The sequence below is a fragment of the Furipterus horrens genome, unplaced genomic scaffold (genome assembly GCF_987537825.1).
Source record: "Furipterus horrens unplaced genomic scaffold, mFurHor1.1.pri manual_scaffold_9, whole genome shotgun sequence".
NCBI classification, from domain to species: domain Eukaryota; kingdom Metazoa; phylum Chordata; class Mammalia; order Chiroptera; family Furipteridae; genus Furipterus; species Furipterus horrens.
This window is the reverse complement of record NW_028327179.1, coordinates 40501651-40516957: the sequence shown is the minus strand read 5'-3', so window position 1 is coordinate 40516957 and position 15307 is coordinate 40501651. Positions and strand designations below refer to the sequence as shown.

Below are 15307 nucleotides of genomic sequence, written 5' to 3'. Positions count from 1 at the left end.
GTAGTGTATTTCTTGAGCTAATACAGTGTGTAAAAACACACACACAAACAACCCACGACAATTTGGTAGGAGAACAGCCCTCCATTTTAATTTCCACTTATACTAAGGAATTTAACCTCTGTATACACCTTTCTTTCATGAAGTAACTATAGTGGCACTTTTTTCTCTTCACTGTATGCAATATCCCAGTCATGTTCAGACAACTGTCTCAGTTTGTTGGCCCTCTAGCAAGTGTTTTAAATATACATCAAATTTTAGACAAGCATATAAAGTATTTATATTTTCATCCTTATAATTCAGAATGACTTATTTAAAAAAATGTTCCCAGTATATGATTAATAAACATAGTGATTGCTTAAATTAGTAAATTATTGGAATACCCTAAGAATTTTTTTTAGACCTTTTTAGAGAAGGGAAGGGAGGTAGAGGGCAAAAAATATTGATGTGTGGCTGCCTCTGACACACCCCCAACCGGGGATGTGTCCCGCAACCCAGGCAAGTGCCCTGACTGGGAATCGAACTAACGACCCTTTGGTGTGCAGGCCAGTGCTCAATCCACTGAGCCACACCAGCCAGGGCTGGACTCCCTTTGGAATTTATAAACTAGTAGTTGGTAAGTTTTCCCACTGTAAGTCCAAGGTCCATGAGAGTATGCTGTGTCTTGAAAACATGAACTAGTTTAGAACTTTAATGTTACCTAAACTAACATACCTTTAACTGCTGGTAGCAATTTGAAAAAAAGTGCAGCAACCTGACCCTCTAGATATCTTATTTTCTCCATAGTCTGCTCACAAAATTGTCAGATTCTTACAATCTCTTAGAAGCAGGTAGGGAGAATTATTTATTAGACTTCTAACAGCATGAACTAGGAGCCAGGTTACATGATCCAGTTTAGGAATATGAATTTTATACAGACTATAATCATTTACAAAGAAATATAGTAGTAATACAATAATACACTGAAACTATGCTGATTCAATTTGATGAATTTTCAGTATAAACAAGTTTAACAAAGTCCCTTAGATGCAATTTCTTTTGGGTTTACCACAACACTTTTTGTTATATTGTATGTCTTGTAAATTCCAATAAGTCTATCTGAAATCTCAAACATATTATTTCGAAGAGATATTATTATGAACTGGGCATTTTTTGTTTGTATATGTAAAATGCAACAATAGACACATTTTTAAAATCAAGGGCTGCATCAATCTCATCCATGAAGTAGAGGGGAGTGGGTTTGTAGTGATGAAGAGCAAATACTAAAGCCGATGAACTAAGTCTTTTCTCTCCTCCTGAAAGGTTGAAGATCTTCTTCCAACTTTTCTTAGGTGGTCGAACACTGAACATGATTCCTTCAGAGAAAGGATCCAAGCTGTCTACAAGCTCCAGTTCAGCATCACCTCCTAAAGTAAGCATTTGGTAATTTTCCTTTAATTTATTTGTTATTATATAAAAACCTGCCATGAATTCATTAAGCCTTTGTTTCCGAAGATCTTCATATGCCTGTCTAAAATGATCTCTTTCTTGTGTAATTTTGTCCAATTCTGCTACCCGTTGTAAATATAATTCTTCCTTCTTTTTATACACTGCAATGGCACCAAGGTTTGGTTTCATTTCATGACACTAGGCTTCCAAAAGTGCAATTTGATTTGTTATAGAATCTGGATTCTTGATTGCTTCAAGATCCTCTGGGCTCAGAACTGAAATCTCTTCAACAGGATCATGTTCTATGGGATGCAGTGATATTTTTGAAATCTCTTTTTGCCAATATCTTATTTTAGAATTATGTTCTGCAATGTGACCATCTATTTGTTCAAGTTTCAATTTAATACTAAGTGAATCTTTTTGAAGAGCATGTTCATTTTCTTGAATTACTTTTAGTTCTTGAAGTAGATTACGATGTTCTTTTTGGATCTCCGGTAAGGATTCCTCTGCAGCATTTGTATTCTTTACGACCTCTGTTGCTTTTTCCTCAAGATTTTTTTAGCTCTGCTGTTAAGTCACCTACTTCTTTTGCAGTATTTTTTATTTATTTTTCGGTGTGAAAGACAGAGTCTTGTGCTTTTTTAAGATTTCTGTCAGCGGTCTTGATTGCCACTTCGGGTCTAGTAATAGCAGAAGCACATTCATCTAATTGCTTATTAATTTTATCAAGTTTGTCTTGCTGAGCCTTGAGTTTATGATTATTAATTTCCACGATGATATTGTGTAACCTTTTAACCTCAGCTTCTATTTTACCAGCTCTCTCAGCCACCTTGAAAGCACTAACATTTTCTTCTAGTAATTTATGCCTTTTTTTGTCAGGGGCCGTGGCAAGCACATTAGCTTCAAGTTCCTTAACTTGGACATTCAAACATTCTTCTTGCTCTGACAAAGGCTGGATGCTTGCAGTAAACTTTTCTAGGGTATTCCTCATTTCTCGTTGACTATGCTTTAACTTAACTACTGCCTCTTCCAGTTGTACTTTCTGTTCCTGGATTTTTACTGCTTTTTGAGAGTCTCGCTGTAACTGTGATTCCATTTTATTTACCTCTTCTTCAGAGATTTCAACAACTGATGAACCCATTCTTCCTTTCATTACTTTGCTTCCACCACCAGTCATTGTACCTGACTGTTCTATTATTTGTCCCTGCAACGTTACCACTCTCCATCTTCTATCTTTTTGATAGGCGACTCTTGTGGCTTGATATAAGTTGTCAGCTACTAAGGTGTCCCGTAAAGCAAAATAAAAAGCCTGGCGAATTTCCTCATCTTTTACTTTTACTAAATCAAATAACCGAGGAGTATGTTCAGGGGTTTGAATTCTGGTCATTTTCTTTGCCCATACTGCCATCTTATCCAAACCTATAAAGGTCGCAACTCCAATATTTTGTCTTTTAAGGAAGTTTACACACTCTTGGACTGTATCAACAGAATCAACAACAATGTAGTCTAATACACGACAACAGGATGAAATAGCAACATCATATTTTTCATCAATTGCTCCTAAGTCGCCCAATCTTCCATATATTCCTGGAATCCTGCCAGCTTTTTTTTCTTAAATTATTGCATCAAGAACTTCCCCCCTACTTTTATTCATTGCTAAGGAACTCTTTGCCTCTTCAACTTTTTGGAAAAGATCATGAACCAAACTTTTGCAATTTATTTCTTCTTGTGTGAGTTTTTGAAGTTCCTTTTCTTTCTCCTTTAATTCGTGTTCAGTGTGAGGGAGTTTTGCCTCTATATCTCTGATTGCAGCTTTTCTTTCTTCGAGAGTCTCAGAAGTGGCAATTAAAACTTCCTTGGCCTTACTTAATTGAGACACCGCAGTATTATGCCAACTGAGATAGATATCAAGTTCTGACTGGGCTACATCCATCTTTGAACGTGCTTCATTTACCAATTTGCTGAAACCCATGAGTTCTTTCTCTTGACTTTCTTTTTCTTTCTGAAGCCCTTGTTTTTCCTGTTTAAGGCTATCCATAACTTCCTTCAATTTTTCTTCTTCTTTCTCTTTTTCCTTCTCAAGGACATTCTTTCTAGTTGTTGTCTCAGTTATGATATTCTCATTCTTGGCAGGTATATTTTCAAATTCTTCTACCTTTTCTTTATCTTTCTGAAGTTGTTTCTCCAGTTTTTTTGCCTTACTTGAAGCATGTTTTAATTTTTCCCTAACTTGAACATCTTCCAAATCTAGCTGTGTAAATTTTTCTTCGTTCTCCTCAATATATTTTGTAATTTTATTCAGTTTCTTCTCTATATCTTTTACAGCTTTATTCTTAGCTTTCATTTCATTTGACAGTATACTGCTCTTCTCATTAATTTCTTTGGTATCTTCATTAATTTTTTCCTTTTGAGTTTCCACTTCAGCAACTCGTTTCTACGGGTCATGAACGTAATATTGACAAACATGATTCTTTTTTTTTTAATATTTCATTTTCCAAGATAAGAAATTCAACTGCTAAGTTTTTCTCTTTTTCTAAGACATCTTTTTCCTTTTCCACCATCTTAACTCTGTTTAAGTTCTCTCCTCTGTGTTCATTTAAAATTTCAACTCTCCGACACAAGACTTTAATAGGTTCATTTAGCCGTCCACAACCAATTATATCTTCTAAGTATTCAAGCATACCCTCATCATGTTCAGTCTGGCCTTTTGGTTTCATCATAGCAATTTGTTCAACTTCACCCTGAAAATTTCTTTTGTAGTCACCTGATCTCCCAGAGTTTACCCACTTTGTTGATCTTCTGCTTTGAAGACTGAATATACTTTATCTTCTCCAAGTTTCTCAGGTTCTTATTCCAAAATACCAGCCTCTGTTATGGGTAGAGAAAAGGAGCCAGGAGTAGCTGCCACCTTCTCGAAGAAGCTCTTTAGACTCAACCAGAGCAGTTTCACAGGCCAACACTAGCTTTTTATTGTTTCTAAACCTAGTAGCTTGCCATAGGAAAAAAAAATTAATCCTAGCTATAGCTTACTCTCTTATTTTCATGTACCATTTGACAGACTTTAAGACTTTTTCTAGTTAAAGATGAACTTCTATTATCTCTGCAGTCTTTCATTAAACCCAGAGTTATTAATTATTGAGGGCATTTCTTATATTGTAACATAAATTAAAATTGTTGAGGTAGAATATTTAAGGAAAAAGCTGGAAAATGTTAATGAAAATTTACTTAATAGCATTTCCAACTTGTACTAATTAATCAGCCCCTTTTATATAAGATTTAAAAATTAATGGGACAAAATCAAGGCATTTTTAAATATATAAGTGTATTGCTTTTAAAATCTTGAGGGTCCAATGATATCATTTTGACCCATAAAATTTATTCCAAATTAAATTTATACTTGGGCACAAGTGCTTTCTAAATAATTTTTATTATATGGTCTCCTGTTTGATTTGCACCCTCCTCCTATTACAAGATGCAACATACTTTGAACCTGAGATGTTATTCCTCACCCAAATTCAAAACCAACTAGCCACAGGTGTCAACCATGTGAGTTGCTGAAAACGAGGCCATAGGATTGTGGTGAATAGAAAATGAGTTCATCTTACAGTGAAGCTAGGCACTGTTTAATATGTTCAAGGTATTTTTACTAGTAATCTTTGAAATACTTAGGCAGGTGGCTAGGTATGATTTAGGTCTGTCAAACAGATGTGTATCTATGCCTAACAGATCATAAAATCCTGAAGGTTAATAAAGGGATAAGAGGTGCATCCGGGAGTAGGACTCAGTATGAGACCATAGTATAATTTAACCATGAGGCTGACACAGTATATAGAGAGACACATTGAAGATAGCATTTCCTTCCCTCCAAGGAGATACCTAAATGTTTCCATCTCTTTTGTACTTGGTGAAGTATAATCCTGTGCTAGATTATTTTCAGGTGGTATGAGTTTTAGTGAAATGAGGAGTGTCAGAGTGAAATATAAAAGCCAATCGTTCCCTTGCTAGAAAAATAAAATAAAATAATTTAAAATCTAGAAATAAATAATTGTTTTAATACATTATATCATCATTCCAAAGAATATAGTGTTTCAAATAAAAGTCACTATCTGGGACATTTGAATTTGCTCTCAAAAAATTATAATTTCTTTTCAAAATGAAATTACTTATAGGAGATGAAATCTAATATTAGAATGCGATAGTAATTTTATGAACATTAATGACATATGAAATGCACAACTCTAAATTTGAATTGCTTTAGAATCATACTAAGTCACTACAAATAGTTTAGGAATGCAATATATTAGTTCATTTTATAAACAAAACCAATTATATTAGTGTAGAAAAATTATTTGAAAAGTCTTATCTCTGAAATTCTTTTCAAGTAGAATGAACAGCTATTATAGTGTCAAATATAATCTGAATACACAAAAAAGAGAGTCAATACATGAAGTAAATAATTAGTATTTAGCACAGAGTAAGGGGATCAATTCTGAAATTATGGGTTGAGGACCAGGAAATTAAAATTATAAGCATAATATTTATATAAGAAAGCTTCTTTTGAGACCTGTGTGAAATAATTGAGATAAAGTTATTAATGTCTATCACAAAAGATGAAGCACTATGAAATTCATAAATATATTACATGTGAAGATATTAAAATTTTGACATTTTAAGAATTATTTACAATCTTTGAAGGGCAATTCTTTGTTGCTCTTCTTTCAGATATTCAACAAAATATACAGCAGGATTCTAAAAATGTAGCACTAGTTAGAGTCTAGTTTGATCTCACATAGTTTGTTGCTTTGCTTCTCAAACATCGGATGTCTGAATCATGTGTAAAATTTATATGGGCAATTCTCTGTTGCAAAGTGTGATACTGAACAGCCTACTAAATGATAAAGATTTTTCAAAAGGTGAACTTCAGCTCACATTCAATTTGAAGAGTCAGTGAGAAAAATGATTTCCACATGGCTTTCAGCATACCACAGTCCCATCCGCAGCTTTCATGCTAATGCACAGGGGTAGAGAGAAGACACCACAGGCAGAGTGAGTCTAGGTCCATGTCGCGGGTAGCTTAGTGGCTTCAGAAGAAGATACTCATACTCTGCAGTTATAGCCAACAAGATTCCAGACTCACAGTTCAGACTTTCTAATGCCTTAGGCACTGCGTAATGTTTCTATTTTCAAGGCAGTTTTAATCAGATATTAGAATATAGATATGATAACATGAAAAGTTTATCATGCAACACTTGGAAAAATTGTAATGCTAATTGGTACAGTGGTGTTACCTGGATATTTAATTAATTTTTTAGTTTCATATTGAAGGTAGATGCTAGCTATCTTCCACAGAGGGTCAAAAAACTTAAAAAGACAAACACACCAAACTTCAGTTTCCCAAATTCTGAGAAATAAGATATATAAGGATTAAATGAAGTGATGCATGTAAAATGCCTACCTTAACAAATATAAGGTATTATTAAATATTATATAATTTTGTCATTATCATTTTTCAAGTTGAAGCTTTAACTTTACCTTAAAATAGTAAAAATTAGAGTGGACAACACATTGTTCAAAACTGGAAATTAACAAAGAATAGATACTGGAAATGTTTTGTTCTTTTCCTCTTCCCAACTAATCATTTCCCTGTCAGGAGATAACTCATAATCAATTCCTTTGATCCCTTCCAGATATATTTTGCATATATGCAGGCAAATATAAAAGTATTATTCGTTGTTACACATGTTATCACATAGTACTCTTAGCATATTTCTGGATTTACTTATTTGCAGTCTTTTGTTATTTGTAAGTTCTATTGCTCTTTATTTGACCTTCTTGGAACTGACCACTGGTTTATCTGATAGTGCTTACTTGCTACCTTCTAGTTAAACTAAGCTCCTATCCTGCCCTCTCTTCTCACATCCAACATTGAAAATTTTAAGTTTCCGTCCTAAAATTTCCTGTAATGTTCTTTATCCTTCCCTGCAATAAAAATGTACTCTAAGAAAAACTTTGACCGTGGCTGGTGTGATTCAGTAGATTGAGTGCCAGCCTACAAACCAAAATGCTGTCAGTTCGATTCCTGGTCAGAGCACATGCCTGGGTCAGGGACAGGTCCCCAGTCACCAGCATACGAAAGACAACCAACTGATGTTTCTGTCGCACATTGATGTCTCTGTTCCTCTCTCCCTGCCTTCCCCACTCTCTAAAAATAATAAATAAAATCTATAAAAAAAAACTTTGGTAATTAAATCATTCCATCATTATTTTTTATACTCAACATTTGCAATAAAATGACCCTACTCTGGTTTTACTTCCTTCTTCCCTGATATATAAGACTTTCACAGATGATCAGAAAAGTCCAGTAAGCAAACCTTTTTAATCCAAGAATTAAGACTTCATTAAACATGTAGAAAGTTTGTTAACAGAGTACTGAAAGAGTAATTGTGAATTCTGTTTTTTTTCTAAATATTTGTCAATTCAGTCAACTCATCTTCCTTCTCTGTGCCTCTAATATCTCTAAAATAAGGGAGCTAAAAAGTTTCTAAGTTCCTTAGTACTAATAATATGGGTTTATTTTATGTTTGGAAAGGCCTTTTTGTTATCATCCTACAATGCAAATGTTAACAGAAACATGAGAAAATAATAAGAATTCGAATATGTCTAGAAAATTTTAAAGCCAATAGCTTTCAGTTACTCCTACATTTTCTAAAAAGTAAGTCTTCTGTTTTGGGATGAAAAGTTGGCATCCCCAATTCTTACTCTAGGAATCTGTTTAAAAAATGCTGTTAAATCATTACTGTATTAATTTTTTAAGGGCAAACTCAAAGTAGAATTTAGTTTCTCCTCTTTGAAATGTTTAAAATTATTATAAGATAATATAGCATATGTGAATAAAATTCAAACATAAGAAAGACATGAAAATTTAAAGGAAATGAAATGGAAATTTTTAAGTGACAATTTAAAATGTCAGTGTCCATCCCCTTATCCAGCCTCCCAAGTTATCTACAGTAGTGAACACTATCCGTGTCTGTTCCAAATGACCTTTACTTCCCAGTGCACCCATCCGTCACCTGCTGTGAGTGTTGACTACTCAGGTTTCACAACATCCACCTAGGAGATTTCTATCAGTTTTCTAAATGTGTCTATTTCAACTAAGAATTCCAAAAATAGGGTGAGTTTGTGAACTCACTGGACCTGCTCTGAGGTGGACCTGGGCCAAACCTCCACGGATCAACTAACTTCCATAGCCCTGACTCAGACTGCTGGGCTTGGTGTCTCCAGGAATTAGGATCAGTTCAGAGTCAGCGCCCAGTAATCCATGAATAGTTTATTTATTCCCTTTTCCCAAATTCACTGTCACTCTGAAAAATGGCCACAAGTTCTTTGAAGAAGGAGGAAGATTTATAGTATGTTTTTGGCAGTGAGTAGGGTCCTTCCTGAAGGGAATCTGGCTTCCCATACACTCCAGGAGTTCTAAGTCTGTGAACTGGGTCAAGAATGGGAATGGATGAAGGATTACCACTCTATTTTGGTAATTCAAATCAGATTTCTATTAACATTAACTAAATTTAGAACTCTTTTAAATATACACATCAAGTAAGATTTTGTAGATTGTCATCTATTTCAGTCCTAGGGAGACCATGATCAATTAGTCAATGGCAAAAATCTCTGCAGATAAAACCATTTAAATTATTGCCTGGACTGTGATGTCCATTACAGTAACCACTCTCACCTTTTCCCTGGTGATGAATTTCAATGCTTGGTTTCTGCTATCCCAGGTGCATATCATCCACAGTGAATTCAGAATCCAGTTCAATGGCCTTCTGATTGTATTCCTAGATTGTGGAAAATGTCCTCCATGGGGCTCTTTCAGGATTCCAGGACTCCCCTCAACAATGCATCACTGAAAAACTGTATAATGAGAGTGTCCTCTAGGTTCTCCCAGGGGTCATGTTAAGGGGATAATTGAGCAGATCTTAAATGAAAAATCTGTTGTAGAATTCCAGTCTCCATGAGCTTTAGCATAACTACTTGTATAGTATGGAAGTTCGACACTTTCAATCTCATTTAGTGTAGATTAACCAGGTAAACTGTTGGAGCCATTCCCCTTGCTTGAGCTAGTACATTGAATCTAGACTCTGCTTAATGTACTGATATAAATAAATTTAGACTGACCCAATTATATTGCTTCCACTCTGATCTATGTATGTTCCTTTCACTTCTAACAACATAAATTGTCAAAATCTTGCATTCTTTTAATGTTTATGGCATGTCCTCATGAGTGGAACCTACTGGCACTGGCCCTTCCAAACCTCTTGCTTAGTCAATAATATTAGCGTCTAAGTCTCCAGCGTAAGAAGCAGCATTCGGCCAAATGCCAAGCCTGGTTCTCTTCCTCCACAGCCACTAGCCAGTGTCCAGCATCAGAAAATGCCTCAAAGAGAAAAGTAATTATAGACACACAGTGCCAGTTCACCATTCCCAATAGGGCTTTTATCTCTTCTCTTGTTTTCAGACCCTCCCTGGGAGGGTCTTTGTTTCCTAAATATTGGAACACTGCCTCAGATTATGCTCTGCCCATCAGGCTATGCTTTTTGGCCTTTCTGCTGCCTTTTACTTCAGCAAATTCATCCTTAATTTGGGGCCCCTTAAATATCCAAGTTTTGCTAGGTTTCTCTTTCCCTTTTGCGGTGGACCCTTGCTCATGTCCTAAATTCATCCTCAGGCTCACCAAACACCACCAAAGGAAACAAGCTGCCTATTAGCTCATGTCTGAATGATGATCCCATCTCTGGAATCTTAGCCAGTCAAAACGTCTTTCTGATTGTGTAAAAAGAAACATGAATTTTATAGTTTAACCAGCTTTTCCTAGTTGTTATATTGAGAACTATGTCTAGAATAATTATATCTTACTCGGAAGAAGAATTCTTCAATTGGCTATGCCAATTAGGAACTCTGTACTTTTAATTGGAGCTCCTTCATTGGTGATGTTTTAGATAGAGTAAGAAGACAGAGAGTTGGTTATTGCTGTTGGAAGCTTCAAAACCTAGACATCTCTGTTATGAAACACTAGATCCTCTAGTTTTCTTGGAAAAATTCATTTGGTTTTTGTAGGAAAAAAAAGAAGACATTTCTGACTAGCACACCTTGGTAAACCTTCCTGTTTCTTCAGGGGCAAAGTGCATCTTCCTTGCTGAACTCCAAGCTATAATCTGTTCCACAATTTCTATGAGGTAATGTGCCTTGTCTTTTATAAATGTATTGAGATATCTTGTCCACTAACACAATTACCATTCTCTTCATTGATGGATTTTCATTTTAATTGGTAACATTGAAAGTACAATCAAACCTTGTTTCTCAAATGCGTTGGTGCTGGAACAATTCAGTTCTTGACCAAGTTGTTCTTGGAAAAAATGTCTTGGTTGTCTAACAAAACTTTGGATCTCAATTCTCTACAAAACAACCCTTTTATGCTGATACCTGTATGATCAGTCACACGTCTCTCAGGCAACAAACAAAGAAGATTCTGTTTTTGAACAAATTGCTTCTTGAACAGTTTTTTGGAACACATTAAGTTCATGAATCAAGGTTTCACTATATAAAATGCATGTGATTAGTCTACCACTGTTTCTAGATACTTTTTCAAAGATATCATGAAATGTTTTATGTATTTTAAAAACTGTAATAAACTTTTTTGCGACTAACTTTTTCAGTAAATTTTTAATATGTACTAATATAGAAAAATATGTTAAAATAAATGGAGACCAAATAAGAACAAACAGGAACTGTTTATTCTGAGCTTGCTATAACGAGGAAGTCAGCTGCCATCACTTGGGTTTTGCAGAGACTCAGATGAAGTCCTAAGAATGGGAAGCTTTACAATGAAAAGAAAAAGGAAGGCTTTGTATATACTCTGTTTGAAGGTTTGGGGCATGGGAAAGCTAGGCGCAGATTAACTAGAAGCAGGTAATCTGATGTGGATGGGTTGGTGAGTACAGCTGACTTTCAGTAGTTGGTCCTGAGTTAGAAGCAGGGGCAAAAACTAAGGAATCTGGCAGTTATTAACTTAAGTCCTCTCTCTTCTGGCCTGATTGCTGCAGAGGCTGTGATTTGCCTTAGCCGCTGTTGCTCAGCTGATGAATCAGTTCTGTTTTCGTGTATGATCTTGAGACTGTCAATTTGAATATTCAGTTTCTCAATAGAAAAAGTTACAGTTCAGTAACAATTTGAGCAAAACATTACTTTTCTTCATATCTTATCCAGTCATGCACCTCATAATGACATTGCAGTCAATGATGGACTGCATATATGTCGATGGTTTCACAGATTACAATGGAACTGAAAAACTTCTATTATTTAGTGTTGTAACTATTCTAACAACACTGTACAATGCATTATTCATGTATTTGTAGTGATGCTGGTGTAAACAAACCTACTATACTGCCAGTCATAAAAGTATAGCACATACAATTATGTACAGTGCTTAATACATGATAATGATAATAAATAACCACCAATGATTTATGTATTCACTGTACTATACCTTTATCATTATTTTGAAATACTCTTTCCACTTATAAAAAAGTTTGCTGTAAAATGATATGTGATGTTACAATGGTAGCAGCTTTACCAAATCTCTTGATTGCATCATTTTCTCTTGTGCTTGATTTAATCTTGTGTTGTTTTGATCATCATTGCCCCTAAGCATAAAAAAATCCACTGCTAATGTTACCAGGAACATTGAGTGAATGACTAGAAGTAAAATTGAAAGTGATTAATGACTACAAAGGTAGAAAATCAGTGGTCAGTGCTCTCCAGTCAGGCATGTACCATTCCACCACACTTACAGTCATGAAGGACAAAAACAAAGTGACAGAAGTTGTCTGCTCCATTGAAGGCAATGAGAGTAACACAAATTTGAGAAGGTCCTATTTCAAAGATGGAGAAGCTTCTGAATTGAAGTTTCTGGCGTAAAGTCCAGACACAGAAGTGTATCTCTCTCAGCACCATGACAATAATGGGCAAAGCAAAAGGTTTGTTTGTGATGTTTAAAGAAAATGTCAGGACCCAACTACAATGTTAAATTTACTGCTGGCTCTGGGTGGTTTAAATGATCCAAGAATCATTACACCTTATATAACATGAAAGTGAGAGGCGAGGCTGTGAGTGTTGAGGTGAAGGCAGCTAAAGAATTTTTTGGAAACTCTAGATTAACTAATTGTGGAGAAAAATTAATTGCCAGAGAACATACTCAATATGGACAAAACCTCCTTATTCTGAAAATGATGTTCAGTTATAAAGGAGACCAAATCAATTCCAAGTTTCAATGCTTTTAAGGACAGGATTAGTCTTGCTTGGAGGCAATGTTGCAGGGAACAAGTTGAAACCTTTTGTGACCTGACACAGTGAGAACCCCAGAGCCTTCAGGCACACACTGACAGGGTACTACAGGAACAGTAAAAAGAAATCCCAGCTTCTCTTCAGGATGCCTTCCTGAATTGCTATGCCAGCGAAATAAAGGAGTATGTTTTAAAGAACAAACATATCTTTCAATATTTTGCTTATTGTTCATCATGTTTCCAGGCATCTTCCTTTTATTGGGGATCTTCATCCCAATATCAAAGTGATGTTTCTCCCTCCAGATACCACCTCTTTGATACAACCAGTGGGTCAAGGAATTATAAGAGTTTTTAAGGCCTGTTACCTGAAGAAGGTCTTTGTCACAGCTAGTGCTGCAACTGAGGAAGACACTGATGCAATTATGGAAGGATTTTTGCTTGGGTTTGGGGTGATGTCATCAAGAAGTGTGTAAATGGTGTCTGGAAGAAGACATTCAAGAGATTTATCCATAACATCAAAGGATTTGCCAAGAATGAGGAGGTAAAAAAAAAAAAAAAATCAACAAGGCTGTGGTTGAGATGGCGAACAACTTTAACTCAGTTGTAGATGAGAACAACATTGAGGAACCCCTACAAGTAGTTCCTGAGGAACCAACAAATGAGGAGTTGTTGCAATGGGGACTGGAATGCATAGCTGAGGAATAGGTAAGAGAAAAGGAGACTAGATGAAGAAAAAGAGAAAGAATGCCCAAGAAAATGAACAGTAAAGGATTTTCAGAAGTTTTGCAGACTTCAACAAGGTCTTAATAGGTTTGAAAACATGGACCCCCAACACCAAGTGGTTTTTATTAATAGGGAGGAATGTTCATGGTGTATTATTTGCTCATACAAGCAAATCTATAGTGAGAAAAAGAAACAGAGTAAAATACCACTAGGAACATATTTCTGAAAAGAGTGACACCTCTCAAGAAGAACCTCAGTCAAGTCCTTTGGGAGCTAATCCAAAAGAAGGCAATGTTATCCTTGGAGAAGACAACTCCATGCATGCTCTTGCCCCTGAAGAGCTTCCAGTGGGATAAGGTGTGGCAATAGAAAACAGTGATATTGATAATCATGACCCTGTGTAGGCCTAGGCTATTGTGGTTGTGTCTTAGTTTTTGACAATAACAAAAAGTTTAAAAAGTAGAGAAATATAATTTAAAAAGGAAAATAAATCTTACAGAATAAGTATATAAAGAAAGAGAATATTTTTGTACAGCTGTGCAATGTGTTTTACATTTTAAGCTGTGTTATTATATGAGCCAAAATGTTAAATAATTTAAAAGTTTATAAAGTAAAAGTTTATAGTAAGCTGAAGTTAATTTATTACTGAAGAAATAAATTTTTTACAAATTAAGTGTAGCCTAGGTGTACAATGTTTCTAAAGTCTACAATAGTGGACAGTAATGTCCTGACCCTTGATGTTCACTCACCACTCACTCACTGACTCACCCAGAGTAACTTTCAGTCCTGCAAGCTCTATTCTTGGTCAGTGCCCTACACAAGTGTACGACTTTCATATTTTACATAGTATTTTTATTTGACCTTTTCTATTATTAGATACATTTATATACACAAAAACATTGTACTACAAGTATTTACAGTATTCAGTGCAGCAACATGATGCAAGTTTGTAGCCTAGGACCACTAGGCTAGACCACATGATCTAGGTCTGTAGTAGGTTATAACACCAAGGTTTGTGTAAGTGCACTCCATGATGTACGCACAACATTGCCTAACAACATATTTCTCAGATTGTATTCTTTTTGCTAAACTATGCATAACTCTGCCACTAAGTAGGTGATTGTACACACAAAGCGTAGCCCATTGCAGACATTCCCAGCTCCCACCTTTCCATCATGCAGTATTATTAGAAAGTTGCTTTCCAAACTAAAGTGAATGAGGTGAATTATTCAAATATTAATAGTCAAAGAAAAATTCACAGTAAGTTACTTCATTAAATTAAACATACTTTGAACATACTTAGAATTTTGAATTGATAATTGATAAATGGCTTCATTTAGAAAATGTTTATTAGAATATCTCACTAACCCTTCAAATGACTGACTTTCAAATTTTGCTGTTCTTCTTTTCATTATCTCTTGTTCCAAACTGTGAAAGCCTGCATAATGCACTACAAATTTTACATACTACATCAATTATATGTGTATCATCCAGGCACGGATGCATTCGGGCATATTATTTTGTCACACAGAATTTTTTAATGCTAATTTATTTATTTCAGAATAACTTGTAAGTTAATGTCAAACTTGTCATTGTGTCAAGATATATAATGAGAAATAAAATATTGGCAGTTTATGATAATCTCCTGAGTATGCTGAATGTATTAAGTTAATCATAAATTAGTTTAACAATTTAGCCTTAATCTGGCAAGAAGATTCTCATATTCTCTTTCAATATGCACAGAATATGCACAAAAAATACTTTATTTAAAAATAATGGCTTTACGATGGTTTATTGATTCTATTTTTGGAGTTGCGCAT

The 15307-nt window shown here is 35.1% G+C and overlaps 1 pseudogene; it reads right to left on the bottom strand.

Annotated features, from left to right (window-relative positions):
- Nucleotides 1-973: 973 nt before the first annotated feature.
- LOC150001639 (structural maintenance of chromosomes protein 4 pseudogene) lies at nucleotides 974-4170 on the bottom strand (annotated as a pseudogene).
- Between the last annotated feature and the right edge of the window lie 11137 nt (nucleotides 4171-15307).